The sequence below is a fragment of the Ambystoma mexicanum genome, chromosome 5p, assembly GCF_040938575.1.
Source record: "Ambystoma mexicanum isolate Mex_15411 chromosome 5p, UKY_AmexF1_1, whole genome shotgun sequence".
NCBI lineage: Eukaryota > Metazoa > Chordata > Amphibia > Caudata > Ambystomatidae > Ambystoma > Ambystoma mexicanum.
In genome coordinates this window covers 487,200,875-487,224,536 of record NC_090930.1, presented here as the reverse complement: position 1 = coordinate 487,224,536, position 23,662 = coordinate 487,200,875, and the positions used below count along the sequence as shown (strand labels likewise).

The following is a 23,662-nucleotide window of genomic DNA, read 5'->3' as shown; positions in this document are numbered from 1 at the left end:
AACCTCTGTGTAATGTTGTGGAGTGAGTTGCTAACTGTAGTTCTGTCATAACAGCAGTGGTCTTGACTTATTGTGGGCCCATATTGGAGAAGTCTTTATGGGAGGGCAAAAGGGGCACTTGGAGGGGGTCCCACAAGGCTGCCTGATCTAAGGAAGTCAGTTTTCATTGTTCTTGTGAATAAAAGAGAATAAAATATTTTTGATAAAAAGTATAGGAGTAATCTGGTAATTCAGCCTCACTACCCCGGTTCAATTGTTTAGAAATATAGATGTTACTTACCTGAAGGACCGTCTGGTATACAGGTACCCTTAGTGTTGATCATTCTGATTACAGCAAGAATGAAAAGGGTAATGGGACTGAAATTGAGCACCCATGCTTATTTTAATCACTGCAAAGCAGCATAACAGGCGTAAGGCTGATATCACGATGTGGGGGGGGGCATGACCAGATATTCTGGATTCCTTCATTCCTTTGGTTTGGTTTAGGGGGACCCCAAAGTTGTCCATGCCCCGAGCCACAAAGGTTCTTAAAATGAAATAATGAATAGAAACCCTGCTTAGAAGTACTGTGTTAATAAATGCATAGCAACCCTCATAAGCGCTAGCGCTGTCTCATTAACACTATAACATCCATACCTAGAATGGCTGATACTGTCCTGTAGAAACATGGCAGCTATGCTGAGAAGTGCGGGGAGAATCTTGCACTTCACACTAGCGTACATTCTACTGGTTTAGGAGGTTAAGGCACTGACTAGACTTCATGGTAAATCAGTCCTTGCCCTCTCTGCTGACACTACCAACCAAGATCACATGCACAATCTAGCACCATATCTTTATACTCACTGCTTCTCAGTGTAAAATATAATGACATATTATATTGTTCATTGCGTCTTTTTTAATTTACTTAATCCCTTCTGTCCCACTTAAGTGAGGTTACTTTCTTTCTAATTAGTCACTTATAATTCTTGGGCCAATCATCAATATCCTTTATAGTGTTGCCTATAAGTGCATTGATGTTTTCCGGTATCCCAGCGGTATACTGGCAGACGGAATTACTGTTACCCACACTTGGTCTGGCGGAATTACTGCCATCTTACAAGTGCCGGTAAGGTCGATAAATCCCCGTTACACGGAGTCCTATCGGACTCCATGGGGGGACTTGTCGGTATTACCAGCTCGGTAATACCGGTTCCGGTAATACTGCTATTTTTGCCGGGCGGGGTGGCGGAATGACCTCCAGTTCTGAGCAGGAGGTCATTCCAGCCACCCCACTTGCAAACGTGTACTTTGCCACACAGGTAAAGCTAAACCGAGAAACCTCTGCCTACGGTCTGTAGATCATAGCCTCAGCAAGCTCCAAGCTTTCCGCATGAGCCCATGCCATGGAAGAGAAAATATGCCTGAGTTGCAGAGCTCCAGTGAATGTTCTTATTTCTAAACGATTGTAGTAAATCACACGAGTTCCACCGTATTAGTGTCAGAATACTAGTCCCTCTGTCCCAGCTTATTGACCCAAAATCTGTCAAATGTGGGGGATGGCTGGGAACTGTCTCATGCATTCAGTCTCTATACATCGCTAATTGAAGTACACAGTGATGCAGGAATAGAGCCCGATTTATTTATTCCAAGCAATAGCAAATTGTGCAACTGCTTCCTGGCATCCTCCTTGTCATCTCTTCACCAGCTGTGTCCCAACCACACAGGACTAGATTCTCTAATGACAGTTCATGACTGCAACACATTCTGCATTAATTAATAATCTACAATTGTATAGGTCGACAGCATTCAGTAAGAAAGCTTGAAAGCTATGATATGATATGGCATCCATAACGCGCCTGTACACAAGTGTTTCTAGGCGCGACAAGACATGGAGGGGGAGACAAAAAAAGAAGGGGAGGACAAAACAACCTTCTTACTAGTCCATGTGTCATTCAGATTGCGCAAGTGCAGGTAAGGGGGGGAGAAGTGCCGAGGGTGGGGGGATGACGAAGTGCCAGACAAAGGAGAAACAAGACTGCAGCCAACGGGTGTCAAGTGCGGGTACTAGCAAGTGTTGCCAACGGGTGGTTATTAAGTGCAAGAGAGGGGACTGTAGTGTTACAGATACAGACCACAAGTGCAGGGGAGCCAAGAGGCAGTGCGGGATTACAGCTGGACCAGGTGACCACTGTGTGGATCAGCCAGGTGATCAGCAAGGGATAGGAAGAGAGAAGGCAAAAGCATATCCATTTGATCTTAAGTGGACTACAACTCCCATGTGAGTTGTAGTTTTCTTTGGTATGCCTTCTCCAACGGGCGGGACAGCGCCGGCAGCGACAATGTCAAGCCGGTTTGTGCCAGTTATAAGCAGGTGTGATCCCCCATACAGATTCGTATCTGATTAGAACACTGTGTAGTGCTGCATGATTTACAATAGAATAGATATGTGATTGACAACTGACTAGATATATACTACTACTTTTAAATTGTACATTTAAAATGCATTCACCTTCGAATTTGTATTGAATTGTTTTTAAGGAAAGAAGTTCTTAGAAATTGTATTAAGTAAATGCTTATGTAGATGTAAACCTTCAAACTTTAATTCTTATATTTACCAGACCTATTACTGTTGGGAAAGTGCAGCTCGAACGCTACATTTTCTCCGTATTGTGTAAACATAAACTGATCTTTACCATGTGAGTTGTAGTCTTCATTGGTATTTCTTCTCCAATAGGTGCCACAGTACCAGTGCGACAACATCAAGCCAGTCTTGGCAAATGTGTCTACTCAGAAAACTTTAGATCTCTCCCATCTGGTAAGTTGTTGACTACTCACACCTTGCTATAATATTTACTACTGGCTTATCTGGCATTTGTAAATTTAATTCCTATACATTATAATGACCTACACTTATTCTAGAGCTATATTGCTATCACTCAGTGATACCAATCAAGGCACCCTGTTGCTCCGCACATTGAATAAAATATGAGGAGCCAATATTATGTTGGAATCACCTAAAATTATGATGGATGCAACTATCATGACTTATTTGTATTTGTATTTATTAAGTTTATATAGCGCTTTACGCCAAAACGTTTTATATTACAACAACAAGAATACATTAGAATAAACTAGAAGCATACAATTACAAAAACATGAAACAAACCATCCAAAACAGTATGTAGAACAATATAAACTAGCATGACTTATAAACTAGCTTTAATCAATGCCAGGTGAGCAATTGAGAATGCTATGGTCCTAAATGATTATATTGAAGCCCACAAAATCGACTTTTTCATGATTACTGAGTCTTGGCTTACCCCAACATGTTTGTCGTATCTACACTCTTTGGTACCAGATAAGTACCTGATAAAATGGCTTATTGGAGAACTACAAAGGGGAGGTGGAGTCATCATTATATATAAAGATACCATAGAGATTCAAAATGTCTGTACCTTGATTCGGGATAGCGCCTCCCATGTTCTGGCCTGTTCTTATTAGCCTACTCCCAATGACTCAATTAAACTAATTCTCTGTTACAGAGCCCCGGATCGGCCACTGCCTTCCTGGACACCATGGACACTTATCTAGGAGTTGAAGCTAGTACCCAGTTGAAGATTATTATTTTAGGAGATCTAAATATTTGGTGTAATGAGGCTAATAATAATGATTGTTAACACCTAAACCACATCTTGGATTCACATACTCTTTGTATCCTTTCCAATCTTTATACACATTCAAGTGGACCCTGATTAGATTGATTATCTCACTAGGGATTAATCTACAAGGTGTGGATATTGAACCGGTAAATTGGTCAGATCATTTTATGGTCTGGTTTTCCTGGTCCAAAGAAATGAATAAAGTTAGAAGTAAAATAACATATATGTCAGAACCACACTGCCGAAAGAATGACGTATCTCTGATATCTATCTTCTGAGTCACATACCTACAACATATATGGTGAAGTGGGTGTCAATGTCTACACAAAACTGATACGACAGCTACAAGTAAAATGTGATACTATTGCACCAGTAAAACGTTTAAAAATGACATCTAGGAAAATGAATCAGTGGTTTGATGACAAACTAAAGTGCTGTCAGACTCTATATAGGAAAATTGAACAAAATGGCACATGACTAGAGCCACTGCAAACCATTTAATAGCCAAATCAGCTATAAAAATATATACAAATGAGATTGCGCAGGCAAAAGCACTGAGTCTACCAAAACAAATAAATTTGGCAGCAAACAGACCTAAGGAATTCTTTACAGCTATCAGGAAGCCTAACTGTATAAATTCCAGCATGCCCCAATCTCAGATGATGGCAAATGATTTTAACATCTTTCGCAATAAAATTGATCAGATCAGAATTAATATTGATGGTCAAATGATTACGACTCCTTTTAATTGTGTCGGATCTTACAGCAGAAAAAAAGATACATCTACCGGAGTTTAATTTCAAACCGGTGGGAAGAGAAACCACCAAAGAATAACTCTCACCTTAAGCCTACTAATTTTGCATACGATCCAATCCCAGCATATTTGGTTAAACATGTGCAAGGCAATGAGTGAACCCATCCAGATCTAACACCTTTGTAAAACCTACTTTAGATCATAAGGTCCTGGCCAATTACCGCCCTATGCAGGGCTATTATGGCCAATAAATATTCTTGATAAAGTTGGCTTTAGGCCAGGACATGGTACAGAGACCGCTTTACTAAAGGTCTGGGATGATCTTCTCGAAAAATGTCGACAATAGGGACATCAGCATGCTAGTCATGCTTAACTTGTCGACAGCTTTCGATACCGTGGACTTTAATATACTTAGCTCTAGGCTAACCTCTGTGGCACAGGAATCAGAGAAAGCAATGAAGTGGTTTAATTCATTTCTCACCAACTGATTCCAACAAGTTAAAACAGGCCCATATTTTTCTGAAATGCTGACAGTACCATGTGGAGTACCACAGGGGTGATTGTTGTCGCCTGTACTATTTAATCTATATATCTGCCCACTGTTAAAAATCTTTGCAGAGTTTGATATTCAGCATCATTCCTATGCGGATGATACCCAGATCAGTCAGTCTAAAAGAACCATTGGCGGCAACAGAGCGAATCTTGAAGTGTGAGGAAAGAATCAGATTGTGGATGTTTTAAAATAAATTCAGTTGAATCCAACCAACCTGGAAATCATTACATTTGGCTCAAAAAATAAACTGCCAAATATTTTTCCAATAATCCCTTGTCCAACACTTTTTGGAATTGCCTCAAAATTTCCAATTCCGTGAGGAATCTAGGATGCATCTACCAGTCCAATCTGGATTGCAATTTACAGGTGAACCAGATTATTAAGTATGTATACTTTTAATTGAAGACTCTAAAACCCAGTGTGCCTTTTATATCTGAGCATGATTGGCCGGTGGTGGTAAGCACCCTCGTCAATGCTAGGCTGGATTACTGTAATGTGCTTTTGGTAGGCAGTCTAAAATATCAGCTACAGCGCCTTGCATTGGCCCAAAACTCAGAAATATACTCGATTTTGTCTCTACCTTGGAAATCACCCGTGTCTGAATTCCGTAGAAGCCTTCATTGGCTGCCTGTCCAACAGTGGATTCAGTTCAAGTTATTGTGTCTTGTTTTTAGATGCATTTGTGGCCTGCCGCCACCATACCTAACATCAAAAATTAAGATAAATAATCCCACGCGCTGCTTGTGATCTATGGACCAAGGTCTTCTGCTGATTCCCACCCTCTAAAACCACTCATTGGGGTGACAGGCCTTTCTCGGTAGCTGGCCCCCAGGCCTGGAACTCACTTCCGCCCCAACTGCGACAGATTGAATCCCTGATTGCTTTTAGGAAGCAACTGAAAACATACGTGTTGGTTTAAATCTCTGAATAGCCACTGCACTATATGTTTCTACTGTCTTTGGACAAAATCTGCACGTAGATGCAGCTTGCTGCTTGGTTCCTTAGGGATTTGAGCAATATAAATTCAAATTCAATCAATCAATTCAATCAAAGAGAAAGGTCTTGAGTTGCTTCCAGAACTGGAGATTGTTCTGCTCAAGTTAAGGGAGGCTGTTCCAGAGGGAGGCCCCAGACGAAGAAAGAGATCTGCCCCCAACTTTTTTATTTGTTTTATTTTTGTGTTTGGCTTAGTAAAAATGTAAACCTTTATAAAAGTTTACATCTTTGTTTCCTATTTGTACAAAAAAGAAAGATACATTTCCAAGTGACAGATTTTGAAACAACTATATAATCACAGTCTTTAGTTATTCTTCTCACTTGTCTTATTTACAATCTGGTTTATGCTTATTCATCCTCCCCTCTCCCCTGCCGGTACCCAATTTTTCCAGTGATCTAGTTTAGAAGATTAAGGGCCCTCTACTCTTTGCTTGGAGAAGCGACTGACCCTTAGAGATTTGGAGGTGGAGGAGCGAAGAGCTCAAGTAGGAAAATATTCAGGAACAGAGTTGGAGCTAGTGTGATCCCAGGCCCCAGAAAGCCCTGTGGACAATGTAAAGGGTCTTGAACTTGATCCTTGCTAGCACAGGGAGCCAGTGAAGGGATTTCTGAGCTGGAGAGATACAATCCCTGGTCTTGAGGCCAAGGACAAGTCTCACAGTCATGTTCTGGATGAGTTGTAGAGGGTGGAGAGTAGAGGCAGGAAGATTTGGAAAGAGTCTGTTACAGTAGTCCAGCCTGTAGAGGACCAGAGCTCTGGAGCCAGTGAGCTTCTGGGGGAAAGTGAGGAAGGGAAGAATACCTCTGAGAAGGTGCAGATGGTAGTTTGACTTCAGAGATGTGAGGAGAGAAGGAGAGTGTGGAGGTGAAGATGAGCCTGATGTTTTTAGCCTCACAGGTAGGAGCAGGAAGAGGACCCAGGGTGGGCGGCCAGAGGGCGAGAGGAAAGGAGGGAGCTGGTGTTCCAATGAGGAGGATCTCAGTCTTACTGGCATTACGGCAAAGATCATTGGCACAGCACCATTCCTGAATTGCAGAAATACGATCAGGAATGAGAGGAGTAGAGGCGGCTGAGGGAAGCCTGAAGGAAAGTGGAGTGTCATCTGCATAACACTATACTTTTGAGCAGAGGGCGGCTGTGCGATGGGCAAGAGGTGAAAAGTATTGTGTGAACCACTCTGAAACCAGAAACATGGAGACAACCAACACATTCAGTCTAAAGGTTGAGCTGGGACATGGCCAGCTTTTCCAGGAGTTTGCCCAGGAAAGGAATAATGGAGATCGGGGGACAGTTGGCAAGACAGGAGGGATCAGCAGAAGGTTTCTCAAGAAGGGGGTGCACAAGGGGGTGCTTTGGAGGGGAGGTGAAGGTGCCAGTAGTGAAAGAGTGATTGCAGAAATTGGCCAAAGCTGGAGCAAGGGTGTCAATATGGTTTTTGATGGTTTTGGAAGAACAGGTAAGAACCTTTTTAGAGAAGACTTTCATAGATTGGACTTGTCTAGAAAACTCATCAGGGGTGAACAAAGGAAAGGAGAAGGGAGGAGCAGAGGTGGCCCCAGAGCTAGTTTTATAGCTGTGATGTCAACCCAACACAAGCCTTTAGTGCAGGTGGAGACCTGGCCTCCAAAGATGTTACATTTCTCTGAGAGGTTGGAAGGATGAAGCAGTTAACAAGCTAAGTAGAATATCCAGTAAAGTTTCATCTAAATTCAGACCTTGAGTGAAAGCAAGTTATAGAGAATTATTAAAGGTGCTATCACATCACAAATCTTGATTCTTGATATAAGAAATGAATCAGAGTGAAGTATAGTATTTATTCGAACAATAAGTATACAAGAAGGCCAACGAGCAGTGCTTTGCAGTAATTAAGTTTCAAAATGATCAAGAAACGTTTAGTTGCACTGAAACCTGTTGGTTCCTATATTGGGAATTTGTAGGACTTGAAACATGCTGTTAATATAGGATTTGAAATGTAGGGACATTGCTGGAAGGAATCCTACCAATCTGAGGGAGAGATGGTGTTTAATTGGAGAATGGAGTGGAGGTGAGGCAGGAGAAGCTGTGGGTTGCTATGTTAAAACTTATATTAGCAGGGATTCAGATTTGCATTGATTTGAGAAAGATTCCCTTGGCAAAATGTAACTTGACAGAATGGTGATTAATGGGTACCCTAAATTGACATAAAGATTAACAGGTCCTCCAAAATGCTAGGTATCCCACATGGGAGACAGTCATTCATAGATGCGCTCCAAATTATACGAAAGGTCGATCTCTTAATAACTTTATGTTAACAATTTGTGTCCTATTGTTAGGTAAGATTAAACCTAATCAAGAACTCCTTCACAAACGCCTATGCAATTTAAGGAGTGGGAGATTAGTGTCCGGAGCCAGGCCATGCCAAAAGCCCCTGATAAGAGAGGGAGGAATTGCAGACAGGCATCATGGTGAATGTGGTGGGTAGCTATAAAGCCGTTACCACTTAATTTCCTCATCCTCCTTACATTCCTAACTCAATGGGAGTCAATCCATGTCTCTGAAAGAGATAGTAATCACATTAGTCCTCTTTAATCCTCACTCCATTCTTGCCTGAGAATATTTACCTGACCGATCACGCAGAATATCATATTTGTCTGATTCCCCAGGGGATTCAGGGATTCCACTGAATGCTGCATTTCTGTATCCAAGGTCATGTTTCCTTCATACATACATATTAAAGTTACTGAGTTCTAACGTGAGCCCATTGGGGTTGCTTGGTGAAATTCCTTTTGTTTCCTTTCAAGAAATCTGTGTAATTCTGTTCCTGTGTCATTTCAGGTCTTGCTATGTTTTTGGTGTACTGTCCTTGGTGATATGTATGATAAAGCCTACAGAAATCTATGCTAGATGATATCCAGATCATAGGCAGCCTTAGGTACCATATGTGGCATGGGTGCCATGTGAGGTTTGTGTCCTTTGTTCTTTGTCTTATGAGTATACGTTATTGCTAATTTGGTGTTTGTTTTTGGTGGACCTCCCTGCAGCGGGTTCAGGACTGTTTTCACAGATTTATTGTGTTGTGGCTTTAACTGGTTCTCTTTGGTTTCACTGATGACAATATAAAAGTAGACAATTCTTTTGCCTATTTTTTAGCTTTGTAACTATTTCTTTGGTTAACCCTTGTTATCACAATGCAAATCATCTGACTTGCCACTGCAGTTAGTTCACTCTATTTAGAGGCCATAGTGGGGGTCGGGGGTTGGGGTGTTGTAAAAGGCAAATGCAAGGCAGAAAATTACAAGCAACCAGTTAATCCCTATTTTTTGCTCAATGCAAACACTACCTATCTTAAATTTTGGTTAACTTTTAAGTCTGCAGGACCTTTTGTTATGCATAATCCATCACCCAAAAACAGCATTGAGGGATGTCCCACCAGAAACCCTGTTACTCCATCCGTACCCCTTTCCGAGTCACCTAACCTCCCTTCTGTCCCTACAACCAGGCCTGTGTTCCAACCCAAACCTTTTCAGCCTCAACTCTACCTCCTATGGTACATTACAAATTCGAGGAAATCCGATAATCACAATCATTGCTAATATCCCTACCCCTTGCACTATCTCTCTCTCTCCCTTTGATCGTGCGACCTTCACCAATATCGTGGGAATGCATTGGAGGCAAAACAGTTCTTTAGGGGCTATGGATTTACTGTTCAAAATAAAAGAAGCTGGACAAAATAGATCAGGGCTTCAAAAGGTTAGCAAATAGAGGCCGGATGGAAGTTTTGAAAATACACAACTTAAAAACATCTTTTTCTTTAACATAGCTGCAGTTCAAAGGGAGTTACCAATGTTGGGATGCATATACAAGTCCACTGTCCCCCAAAGTAATTCAGGTTGAGGAAAATATATTAGGGGCATAAGGAAATGTAGAAGTGGAACTTTAGGGGATACAGGGGTGCACTTCAGGGGAGAGGGAATCTAATAGCTCATAGTATGATTGGAGGGCCGGAGAGCCAGCCCAGTTCTGTGGCATAAATCACAATCACTGCCATTTTAAGAGGGAGGCCTGGAAATTGCAGGCCCTAGTATCAGCAATAGCATATCCTGGCATTCAACATTAATACACTTTCCCATCCCCGTTCCCGGCTCAGGCAGCAGACTAAAAGGCTGTCACACTGAAGAAATACAACTATCCTCTTGTCTCACGTTGCAGGCCTATGCAACTAGAAAGGAATGCAAATAGCCATGTCTGGGCAGGGCTGCACCTGGCTCTGAAGGACCATCCCCTGAGAGCCAGGGCAGGGGTCATGAGCTGTCAAAACAGCCCAATTTAGATTCTGGGCCCTGGTGCCCCCATGATACTGGTCACTCTGAAGAGAGCTGTCGGCCAAACGCCAACGCTTGGCCGACAGCTCTCTTCAGTGACTCAGCACCTTGAGGAGACGCTGCACGCTGCTCGCTGCAGGCAGACTGCCTCAATTTTGTACACCAACTAAGCCATGCCTCTCATGGTTGATCGGTTTTCTGACACCATATTGGACCTCTTCACCTAGATACCTCCGGTGAGAGGATCACCTAGAGACCAGCCAATGCGGCTAGCGGATCTCTAATACAGTGCCTGTGAAATTATCCCATAGCACAGGCGTCATTTCACACAGAACCCCGTCCTGATGATGGCCGTTTTAAAGATGAGGCTCATCTAGCCCAACTCCAGACGGCCGAAACACCTGGTGTAGACGCACTACTTCCATGAAACTATAGCACATCCTTTGCTGTCCACACATGCCAAACTCTCTTTTTGTCTGTACAGTTGTTCTATGTTGGTTTAAGAATCCTGTTCTGAATCTTTACACTATTGTTTGGTGCCACTTTGACAAACCCTCATAGAGTTTGGGTTTGTTACATGCACACTACTGTGATATTGTCCCAAAAATGTTTTGGTACAGTGTGTTGAAAACATATCTTTGTTTGTTTCTGGTGTGGTCCAACAAACCATTTTGACGTCTGATTTCTCCCTGAATTGTCCTTTTATGTTCTTGACTCATACAATTCTAACAACAACAAAAATTCTGAGAGATTTTTTTCTCTATGATTTAATTTGTAAGAGTAATTTCTTCTCTAAACAAGTGCAGAGTTTATAAAAACTGCGGGAGTTCTTTTGTATGAGCGCAGTGTTCTTGGACCTATTCATTTGTGTGCTTTGTTCTCTAGTTAACCCTCCTGGGTAGAATAGGTTCCATGCCAGGAGCCTGAATTTTTGATTCTCTCTCTCACTCCAGATCCCGTTTCAAAGGTCAACTCCCCTTTCATTGATTGATGCTCCAATGATTTGTATTTCATCTGTTGGTTGATTCCTTTGTGAAGCGCTTTGATGTAAAGCGCTCTATAAGTACAATAAACTACATAGAAAATGGAAATTTCACTCCTGTTAAGTCTGCCTGTGTTTTAGACACCTGTTAGGCTTCCAAGTGTTTCCTTTCTAATCTGAGGCCGCATCAGCATTTTCAAATGCATTCTAGAAACACTGCTTCATGCATCCTGATATGTGGCATGGGTGCCATGTGAGGTTTGTGTCCTTTGTTCTTTGTCTTATGAGTATACGTTATTGCTAATTTGGTGTTTGTTTTTGGTGGACCTCCCTGCAGCGGGTTCAGGACTGTTTTCACAGATTTATTGTGTTGTGGCTTTAACTGGTTCTCTTTGGTTTCACTGATGACAATATAAAAGTAGACAATTCTTTTGCCTATTTTTTAGCTTTGTAACTATTTCTTTGGTTAACCCTTGTTATCACAATGCAAATCATCTGACTTGCCACTGCAGTTAGTTCACTCTATTTAGAGGCCATAGTGGGGGTCGGGGGTTGGGGTGTTGTAAAAGGCAAATGCAAGGCAGAAAATTACAAGCAACCAGTTAATCCCTATTTTTTGCTCAATGCAAACACTACCTATCTTAAATTTTGGTTAACTTTTAAGTCTGCAGGACCTTTTGTTATGCATAATCCATCACCCAAAAACAGCATTGAGGGATGTCCCACCAGAAACCCTGTTACTCCATCCGTACCCCTTTCCGAGTCACCTAACCTCCCTTCTGTCCCTACAACCAGGCCTGTGTTCCAACCCAAACCTTTTCAGCCTCAACTCTACCTCCTATGGTACATTACAAATTCGAGGAAATCCGATAATCACAATCATTGCTAATATCCCTACCCCTTGCACTATCTCTCTCTCTCCCTTTGATCGTGCGACCTTCACCAATATCGTGGGAATGCATTGGAGGCAAAACAGTTCTTTAGGGGCTATGGATTTACTGTTCAAAATAAAAGAAGCTGGACAAAATAGATCAGGGCTTCAAAAGGTTAGCAAATAGAGGCCGGATGGAAGTTTTGAAAATACACAACTTAAAAACATCTTTTTCTTTAACATAGCTGCAGTTCAAAGGGAGTTACCAATGTTGGGATGCATATACAAGTCCACTGTCCCCCAAAGTAATTCAGGTTGAGGAAAATATATTAGGGGCATAAGGAAATGTAGAAGTGGAACTTTAGGGGATACAGGGGTGCACTTCAGGGGAGAGGGAATCTAATAGCTCATAGTATGATTGGAGGGCCGGAGAGCCAGCCCAGTTCTGTGGCATAAATCACAATCACTGCCATTTTAAGAGGGAGGCCTGGAAATTGCAGGCCCTAGTATCAGCAATAGCATACCCTGGCATTCAACATTAATACACTTTCCCATCCCCGTTCCCGGCTCAGGCAGCAGACTAAAAGGCTGTCACACTGAAGAAATACAACTATCCTCTTGTCTCACGTTGCAGGCCTATGCAACTAGAAAGGAATGCAAATAGCCATGTCTGGGCAGGGCTGCACCTGGCTCTGAAGGACCATCCCCTGAGAGCCAGGGCAGGGGTCATGAGCTGTCAAAACAGCCCAATTTAGATTCTGGGCCCTGGTGCCCCCATGATACTGGTCACTCTGAAGAGAGCTGTCGGCCAAACGCCAAACGCTTGGCCGACAGCTCTCTTCAGTGACTCAGCACCTTGAGGAGACGCTGCACGCTGCTCGCTGCAGGCAGACTGCCTCAATTTTGTACACCAACTAAGCCATGCCTCTCATGGTTGATCGGTTTTCTGACACCATATTGGACCTCTTCACCTAGATACCTCCGGTGAGAGGATCACCTAGAGACCAGCCAATGCGGCTAGCGGATCTCTAATACAGTGCCTGTGAAATTATCCCATAGCACAGGCGTCATTTCACACAGAACCCCGTCCTGATGATGGCCGTTTTAAAGATGAGGCTCATCTAGCCCAACTCCAGACGGCCGAAACACCTGGTGTAGACGCACTACTTCCATGAAACTATAGCACATCCTTTGCTGTCCACACATGCCAAACTCTCTTTTTGTCTGTACAGTTGTTCTATGTTGGTTTAAGAATCCTGTTCTGAATCTTTACACTATTGTTTGGTGCCACTTTGACAAACCCTCATAGAGTTTGGGTTTGTTACATGCACACTACTGTGATATTGTCCCAAAAATGTTTTGGTACAGTGTGTTGAAAACATATCTTTGTTTGTTTCTGGTGTGGTCCAACAAACCATTTTGACGTCTGATTTCTCCCTGAATTGTCCTTTTATGTTCTTGACTCATACAATTCTAACAACAACAAAAATTCTGAGAGATTTTTTTCTCTATGATTTAATTTGTAAGAGTAATTTCTTCTCTAAACAAGTGCAGAGTTTATAAAAACTGCGGGAGTTCTTTTGTATGAGCGCAGTGTTCTTGGACCTATTCATTTGTGTGCTTTGTTCTCTAGTTAACCCTCCTGGGTAGAATAGGTTCCATGCCAGGAGCCTGAATTTTTGATTCTCTCTCTCACTCCAGATCCCGTTTCAAAGGTCAACTCCCCTTTCATTGATTGATGCTCCAATGATTTGTATTTCATCTGTTGGTTGATTCCTTTGTGAAGCGCTTTGATGTAAAGCGCTCTATAAGTACAATAAACTACATAGAAAATGGAAATTTCACTCCTGTTAAGTCTGCCTGTGTTTTAGACACCTGTTAGGCTTCCAAGTGTTTCCTTTCTAATCTGAGGCCGCATCAGCATTTTCAAATGCATTCTAGAAACACTGCTTCATGCATCCTGATTACACACTCCTTATACCCCTGCTGCTGACATCCTTGTTTTTCAGTTCATCCATGCACTATGTACAGTACTTGTGTGATAAGAACAAAACTAATTAAATATAGTCCATGATCAAAATAAATCCTTGTACTCATTTAGTGCCTAGCTCAAAGGCTTGGCTGTGTGTTCTACCTAACTCTTCCTCAGTTATGAGTCATTGATTGGACATGCAGGATTGTTTTCAGTTCCATTGGGTAGTAGTCCATGTGACAAAGTCTCCAGCCTTAATCTGGGGACCTATAGTGGAGTGACCAAAGTGGGAAGGACCTTTCGAAGCTAATGCATAATGGGCTTGGGGCTGGTATTGAGAGGATCACCACTTAGTCTTCGCAAGTATGCAGGTGCAGTGTGTCACACTGATCCAGGTGACGAGCCGGCCTTGTGTTGGCTTTGAGATGCAGCTCTTTGCAGCTAGATTCAGCATTCAAACCAATGCATTTTGAAGGTTCCAACCAGATCAGATTGGCGGTCGAGTCAGTTCGAGACAATGTTACTGCTGGATCGAATGGATGCATGACATGATGGCTTCCAGCAGACCAAGTCGAGGTTCAGATTAGGTCAAAGCAAGGCACTATTGGTTTGATGCAGTGCTTGAAGAACCAGTGATTGGAAGGCTTCCACAGTGACGAGCTAGGTTTCAGTTGTGCTGGTGATGAGCGCTGCTGGTGCAGTGCAGCGTCGAACCAGTTTCGAAGATGCTGAGCAGCGGTTGGAAGATGTGAAAAAAAGTGCAGCATTGCGGGTCCTGATGGATCAAAGGACATCAAATGCAATTTTAATGCAGTTTAAAGTTGTGTAAATGGGATACCGCCTGCTCTTGAGCTTCCAATTGCTGGGAGTACCAATCCAGGGGCTGCAGGACGGGGGAGTCCCTCTTGCTCTCCCTTTCCAGTCCAGAGAAATTGTCAGGCACTTACAGGGGGTCCTTCACCTCACATGCAACTGGCATAGTTTCAGGCCTTTGTCCACATATTTTCCTCCCACTGTGCCATGGGGGATAGTTAGCAGAGAATTCCTCTGCCTTGGCTAGCACCTGTCTTCACCTCTATGGCAGAGGACTTTGGAATGGACAGCACTCCCAAAAGAGACCCAGAGATGTATTCTTCTTGGTGCCCAGGGAAGAATTAAGGAAGCGGTTCGGGAGCCCTTCCTTATAAAGTCAAATTATCATTGGGGGATTGGACAGAAGCAAGCATCCTCCTAATGGTTGCAATCCCTGTTGCTGTAACAAGTGACCCTTGCCTTCTTTGATCATACCCAGAGTGTCTTTTCCTGCAGGAAATGGAGGGGACAGGAAGAGAAAAAGCCCCAAGAGAAAAGAAAGCTAGAGGGCATAACCTTTCTCAGATCCACGTTTCCCTCTTTCTCTGACTCTGCTCCTTCCCAAACCTATATACTTAAAAGACCCTTTAGTGTGTAACACTCTGGTGTGAATCTGGCCTTTGTTATGTGAGTGCCCCTTTGAAGCAGGGTTCGCAGTAGATCTTCTCTGAGAGCTCCTCTGCCTGAGAGGAGGTCTTACCCTTTCACATGGGGAATCAAAGGAACTGCACCCTGCCGAATCACTGACTGGGAGCTGTGCAGACAGCCAGGCTGCCATAGATATGCATTGCTCTCACATAGCTGGACCAAGCTGACGTCTCTATGATATCCAATTGCTGTGGCTTTGATAATTGTATGCTCTTATCAGTCACCATAACATGAGCAGGTATGGCTTATTTGTATAGAGTAACTTGTCACTAGACTGATGAGGCAACAACTATTTCATTTTGAATAAGAGGTTTGGAAGTTAAAATTCATCTCTGGCTGCAGTGACTTTGGCAGCTACGAATTTAGAGGTGACTTCTGAACTTCACTGTGCCACTGAAGAGTAGTTGCTGCGGTTGTCGGAACACTGGTACAGCAAGGACACAGGTATGCACTATACTTTGCATGGGGTTTGTAAAAGGGGGTGCTTGATTAGCAAACCCCCCTTTCAAATACAGAATTATCCGCATCATTTTATTATTTAATACACAATAAAATAAATAGCTTGTAATTTCTTCTGCCATCCCTCCTCCTTCTGTTGCATTGTAACCTTAGAGCGCCAAGGGCCCACTACGGTGGTGATAGTGTGCGGTACAAATATCCTTTAACATTAACCTCGTCCATGCGCTTATTCACAGCATTCGAGTGTATGAAAGAAAACTGGGTGAATTTATGGTGGTGACACGGTAAGAATTCGATTCTGAGCATTGTGCACCTGGCAAGGAGTTCTCTTGTATTAGTCACATGCCATAACATGATCTCATTTGTGTCCACAGTAACCACATTTCAAGACAAGGACTGGATGCACCAATATCTAATTGGACAGCTTGCATTTCAAAATGTGTTATGGGTGACCTTTGTTAATATGCCACATAATGCTAAATGTGTGAGCAGTAGTTCTGACCTTGCTGTGCTATATAGCACTTGTCTTTTACATTTGACATGATGATGACCATTAACGAAGGGGTCTGAATACAACGGCCCTGATTCACAGTGCCTTTTCCAATGGGATTTTCCATTTTCCCACAATCAGTTCACAGAATCATTCTCTATATTCACCCATCCGCCTGAAGGACTACCATTTCCTGGACACTCAATTTGAAGCCTTTTGAGGCAATCTTTATACATGACACATTTCAAGTCAATTCGCCTAAAAATGTGTTGCAAAATTCCCAATGTACTTTTGGTGACCTGACCTGTACTGTATCTCTCATTCTTCTCGCTCTCTCTTGCTCCACTGGCCTCTTGCTCTCTCCCGCTCTCTCTCTCTCTCTCTTTCTCTCTCACCCTCCCACACTGTTTCTCCACTTCTCATTGTCTCTCTTTCTCACCCTCCTTCTCAGCACATGCCCTCTATCACACACCAGTCCCCCTCTCTCATTTGTAACATTGTATGCTTTTGGCTTACTGCACAAAAACCCAGACTCATTTAAAAGTGGAAAAGGTCGCTTTAATGTGACAGGCCAAAGCTTACAATCAAAACGCTTAACTGGCTCCATGGCCTAACAAGCTAAAGACATATTTGAACAATCAATTAAATAACTTAAACATTTCCATTTTCCCCCAACAATTAAATAATTAAATAACCAATTTCCTCCCTAATGATCCCTTGGATCCTACCGTCTCCTTGCCCCTTTTCCAGGCGTCCCGCTTTCTCCCAGGGGCCATGCCCCTCCAGGCTCAATACCTGTTCCCCCGGGGTGACCTGCTTGTGCAAACAGCACCACCCCCTCCTTTCCCGTGTCATTCCCCCATTGTGCTTCCCTCCCCCCACATCAAAAGGGGGCATGCCCCCGGCGCCCCAACCCACTACGACCCCTTTTAAACTCCCCTCTACACCAAACTCACCCTTCTTATGACCTGCAGCCAGCCTGACCTGCCACATCAGCAACATATATTACACACAAACTTTCACAATGCCCTGACCTGTCACACGAAACTACCAAACCTACCCTCCTAACAGACCCCAAAAACCATAAAAAAAACTCCCCATGACATCTGGAAAACCCCCTGCATAATCCCATGAACAATGGACCCCCCCCTATTCCATAACTGACATTACCCTAATACCAAAATGAAGGGGTGGGAGGGCGGGACAATCACCAAGTCCTAACCGTCGCCTGCCTCCCGAACCTTCCCTGATCCCTTAAGTACCCCTAGGGAGGCGCTCTGCATCCCCACGGCCACTCGCTGGCCGTGTGCAGCGCCAAAAAACTCCCCGGGGGGAAACGCTTCGCGTTCCCCCCGGGGCACCCCTTTTGGCTTACTGCACAAAAACTCAGACTCATTTAAAAGTGGAAAAGGTCGCTTTAATGTGACAGGCCAAAGCTTACAATCAAAACGCTTAACTGGCTCCATGGCCTAACAAGCTAAAGACATATTTGAACAATCAATTAAATAACTTAAACATTTCCATTTTCCCCCAACAATTAAATAATTAAATAACCAATTTCCTCCCTAATGATCCCTTGGATCCTACCGTCTCCTTGCCCCTTTTCCAGGCGTCCCGCTTTCTCCCAGGGGCCATGCCCCTCCAGGCTCAATACCTGTTCCCCCGGGGTGACCTGCTTGTGCAAACAGCGCCACCCCCTCCTTTCCCGTGTCATTCCCCCATTGTGCTTCCCTCCCCCCACATCAAAAGGGGCCATGCCCCCGGCACCAGAAAAACCCTCCCCCGAGGAGTTCTTTCTGCCCCAACCCCCCCCCCAACTTTTCTACCTCAAACTTTTTACCCATTCTCCCAGCCAAGCACCCAAGTCCGCCAGGTAGTGATTCTTCCCCTACACGGACAAGTGTACCCCAACCTCTCTAAAGATAAGGAGACCCTCATATGTTATTTCCTTATGGTCCATGACCTGCACTGCCACCGAGGCACAAAATTTTACCATATCTCTGTTTATCCCCTTCCTGGCCCGTTCTATTGCTCCCCCCTTTTCACTCCCTTCCACACTCATCGCGGCAACAACTTAGTCCATACCACCACTGCTTGAGGCCACATTTCCCTCACCCCCCCTAAGTCCCTCTTCATTTTCCTTAGCAGAGCCAACCCCGTATCTCTCACCAGGTCATTCTCCCCTGCATGCAATAATCACCACCTCTGGAACCCCAAGCGTTCCCTCATCCCTGCCAATATAGGAAGCAGCTGATCCCACCGCAGGCCTCCAAACCCGTGCTGTCTCACCACCACTTCCTTGTAACTGCACCCCTGTTACCTTCCAAACCCCTTTTCTCCACTTCCTTCCCAGCCCACTTAACAATTGAATGGCCAACAAATCAAAACTTGCGCCAACTCCCCTTCCTTACGCGCAGCATCTGAAAATACAAAAATCACTGACAAGTCAAAAATATTTCAACACCAGTTGGCCCGCAAAGTCCTAACCACCTTTTCAGCACCCCCATTATCAAACTCCCTGCCGTACCCCTTGTATTTCCCAGACCTCCAACGTCCCAATCTTTTCACCTTGTCTTCTGAAAAAAAACCTGCCCGGTACCCTCAGATGCTGCGCCCATCCTAAAGTAATGAGTCTCAAAATCCTCTTCCTTTTCTCCCACTGCCACCAACTCCTTCCGCAATACCCCTAGCACCTGGAACTGGGCATAAAACCTTGCTCCCACGACCCAGCCGAACCCAAGAGCCCCTTCCCTTCATATCCGTCTTAGACCTTTTAATCTTGATGTCTAAACCTTCTTCTGTAATTTGAACATCTTCCCATTGCGGTCCACCTACCCCCCCTTTTCCCCGACCAACTCGGAAACCCTGAAAGCCCCCAAACAATACCCACGTAAAACAAGTCGCAAACCGCTCCCCTACAAGCAATAAACCATTTGTTCCACTTGTTGTGCCCAGTTTGTTCCTTTACATTCCTGCATTGTCCCCCCTGCACCGGGGGCCCACGTGCACCCCCGTCCATGCAGGCCCTTTAGTTTATTACTCCTCTTGCCATTGCACCAGGGGCCAAACCTGCACCCCCGTCCATGCAGTCCCTTCCATATAACTCTTCAAGCTCCTCGCATCCATTACCACCTTTTTCCCGCCTGCACCAGGGGCCCTAATGCACCCCCGTCCATGCAGGCCCCTTTTCCTCCTTACTCCTCTCCACCGCTGCACCAGGGGCCAAACCTGCACCCCCGTCCATGCAGTTCCTTCCATATCACCATCTTCAAGCTACTTTCGTCCATTACCACCTGTTTCCCACCTGCACCAGGGGGCCTAGTGCACCCCCGTCCATGCAGGCCCTTTTTTTTTTTTTTTATTCCTCTCCACCGCTGCACCAGGGGCCAAACCTGCGCCCCCGTCCATGCAGACCATTACACATATATTCCTCTTCCGGCACCTCGCTTCTCTGCTCCACTTTTTTTTTTATTTTTTTTTTTTTTTAATTTAGCTGCACCAGGGGCCCTAGTGCACCCCCGTCCATGCAGACCCATCTCCTCACTTCCCCCCTGCTGCACCAGAGGCGCTCCCGCACCTCCGTCCATGCAGCCTGAAGCCAACTCACCTTGTCGTGCGGCAAGCGTGAGGGCTTCACCACCGTCGACCCTGCCCTCCAAACGACAGCTACCTCTCCCTTAACAATTTCCACCGTTACCTCCCCCCTGGGCCCTCCCCTACCTACGCATCTTCCTCCTCACCTTTCTCCTGCCCCCTTTAATTTTGCTCCCAACACCTTTCATCAAACCTTGTGCCCCCCCCTCCTTTACGATAAACTGAGCCCGACCTACCAGCACACCCCGATTTACCTGGCATGCGATCCTGCCCGCCCCCTTTCTTGCCCCGCTCCTCGCCCTGACCCACTGTCCCCTGCCTGAAAACAATCTGTAACCGGATGCCGACCCGCACACCTGCTGCACTCGTGTTTAAATTTGCACATCCACCTCGTGCAGCTTTCTTTATTGAACGCCCGACATGCTGTTGAGGGCTGTCCTCCGCCTCCTCCCCCCGCCCCCTCATGGGCGGGGCGACCAAGAAAGGGCCGGTAAGGCACATGCAGCCCACTTGCTGTGTGTAATGTCGGGGCAGGCCTCGTTGGAGCCATCCATTGCAGCCAAAGATCCATGTCTATCTCCCCCCAGACCGCCTGACTATCCTCCGCCATTCTCACTCTGAATTCCTCATCATAGCGTACCCAGGCCAAACCCCCAAAACTCGTGAAAGCCTTCCTAATTACGTCCATATATTTAAGCAGGGCCACGCAACGCTCCGGAAATTTTTCACAGTACACACTGGCATAAATAATAAACGCTGACGTCCAATTCTCAATAGTGACCGGGACCCTTGGGCGTGAAGCCAGTTCCCTTTCTTCCTCCTTAGACCCCTCCTTTGCTCTCACTTCCCTATGGAGCAATTTAAAGACATCCACAAATTCTCCTGCCTGAATCTTCTCCCTGGTCGCTGCCATCAAGTGCGCCCCCAATGGTTTTGTTATCCCCATGTATGGCCATTTTTTCTCCTTTCTTTTCACTTCACACTCCTTATCCTTTCCAGCTTGCACTTCGAGCACCAATGGCTCCACCACCTTGTCCGTTTGGACCTCCACTGAGCAAATGCTCTTTTCAACCCCCTCGGCTCCAATGGCCTGCACACCAACTTCCTTCCTTACACATTGAAAACCAGCCCGTTCCTCCCCTGTCCACCTATTTGTAACCCCTCTCTGCCATGCAGATGACCATTCCTTTTCCCGCTCACCTCTTTCCACACCTGCCACCTTCGGCCTGGCGTCCACACCGGTGCTCCTCCTCTCCATTCTTAGAGGGCTCCTACTGCGGGGAAAAAACATGTCAGCACACTCACCCAGCCAATAGTTCCCTTGACCGCTTTCACCCCGACCACCCTGCACTTCCCTTTCCCTATCCCACCTTGAACTTCCTCTCTCCTCCCCCCTTTCCCTTTCCGCCCTGTAATCTTCCAATTCCCATTGCCCCACATATTCCTCCCAACCAACTTCATCACCCCTTAAATACCATTGTGGATGCGAGCTCATGCCCGGGATGATTTGATGATCCTCTTGCGAGCCCGGGGCGTCCGCCCCGCCACTCCTTTGACGTTTTCTCAGCGGGGTTGTGGGAACCCCTGCCTGGTCCTCTTCTCTCAGGCGAGGCGTTCCGACCTCCACCCTGGAATCCTCATTGCTAGGGGCTGTGCTGCGCCCTCTAGTCTCTCCTTGCGTTGACTGAGGCGGGGCCGTACTGAAACCCTCAACCTCCACCTGACCAGCGGGGGCTGCGCAGCGCCCTCCGCCCTTACTCCTCCTAACCGGGGGGGCCGTTCCGCGCCCCACTCTCACCTCCTCACTTGAAGGGGACCTCTCCCTCCTTTTCCCACCTGCACTCTTCTGCAGGTATTTACCCCTTCTTCCACTCTGCCCTGTCACCCCCCTCTGCACCCCTCCACTGGCCCCCTTCTTATTCTTCTGAGCCACCTCATGACCCGTAATCATTTCTCCCCCTGACGCCCTCCTGTCTATCCCCTTTCTCAACTTCCCGCCCCTAGTTTCCCAAACCTCCCCTCTCCCCGCCGATGGGGTGCAAGCCACCATTGCCGCGAGAGCCCCATCTGCCGCCCCTCCCCCATGGCCTCTCCGCCTGTGACCTCCCCCACTGCCCCCTCCCCCTGGGCCCCAGATGCCCTACTAATTATTTCCAAAGCCTCCCTCAGAGCCTCAGCATCAACCCGGCCCTTTTTGCCGGCTCTCTGACCCACCATCGTGCCCTACTAAACTGGTTGTGCACGACATTATATAAGCCCCCTGAAAATGAACCTAACAAACCTAAGCCCCCGAGCCAAAACTACCCGTAGACCTATCCCCAAACTGAACAAATGCTAGCTTTGGAACTAGCTCTTTTTTTTTTTTTTTTTTAAACCTACTTATTCAATGAAATTAATACTCTATTTATTTATTTATTTATTTATTTTTATAAACCCCCCCCCACTTCCAACCACCCCCTGCACCCGGATAGCCCCCCTTTATCCCACTCCCTTACGAGCTGCTTCGCTCGAAAACCCCCCCACACGCCCCCCCCACCCTCCACCCCCCTGCTCAAAAACCCCTTCCTTTCCTTAAACCCCCTATTCCTACTTTCCCTTTCTTTTTATTAAATTTCTTTTTTTCATTTATTTATTTATTATTATTTTTTTTATTTTTTTTTTATAACTGCCCCCCACTCCGTCAAACCCGCTCCACCGCCCGCCCCCTAGTGGCCCCAACGCCGCACCGCAGTGCCTTCCTATCCTCAATGGGATCGTAACAGGGGGAGCGGTCCCTTTAAGAGGGCCGCTCTGCCCCCTCCCTGCTGCACGCCGGCACCGCACACGAGGAAAAGAAGCCCAGCACATGCGGGCTCAACTAACCCACGGCTCCCCTCACCCGACACACTGCGTCCCCACACTAAAGCGCCGCGGGGGCTGGCAACATCAATGCCGAACCCCGCGGGCCACAATGCGGCCGTCGATAGAATGCCCGCCCAGCTCCCTCACTAGAAGACCCAACTGTTGCCTCGAACGGCCCGAACCACGCGCCCTGCTGAAAACCAACCCGCGGGCGGCGGCTCCGGTAAGGGGGGGCGGGGGGGTACCTTATGTACGGTACCCCCGACTATTCGGGGCCCGCGACCCCGCCCTCATTATATTTATTATTATTTATTTTTTTTTTTTATGTGCCGCCGCCGACACTCTCCCTCGGCCCTTATCCTGGCCCCCCCCCCCCCGCTATCCCCTACCTCACACACCTCGTTAGGCCCCGCTACAGGGAAGGCTCGGGAGCAGGCGACAGGACAATCACCAAGTCCTAACCGTCGCCTGCCTCCCGAACCTTCCCTGATCCCTTAAGTACCCCTAGGGAGGCGCTCTGCATCCCCACGGCCACTCGCTGGCCGTGTGCAGCGCCAAAAAACTCCCCGGGGGGAAACGCTTCACGTTCCCCCCGGGGCCCCCCTTCCCCTATTGCGCCCTCATCACATATCCTCTCGCTCTCACTTTTCCTTGCACCCCACATTTTCTCTCCTGTACCGTCTCTCTCACACCCTCCCTCTCTTAACATT

General features: G+C 46.0%; 1 protein-coding gene across 2 annotated transcripts in view; it reads left to right on the top strand.

Moving 5' to 3' along the window:
- CYSLTR1 (cysteinyl leukotriene receptor 1) overlaps positions 1 to 23,662 on the top strand; it is a 415,907-nt gene that overhangs the window by 126,946 nt on the left and 265,299 nt on the right. For both annotated transcript variants that reach the window (XM_069612895.1, XM_069612896.1), the window contains exon 2: positions 2,714 to 2,794. The gene's annotated coding sequence lies outside the window, so the exon portion shown is untranslated. The remainder of the gene's footprint in view (positions 1 to 2,713; positions 2,795 to 23,662) is intronic.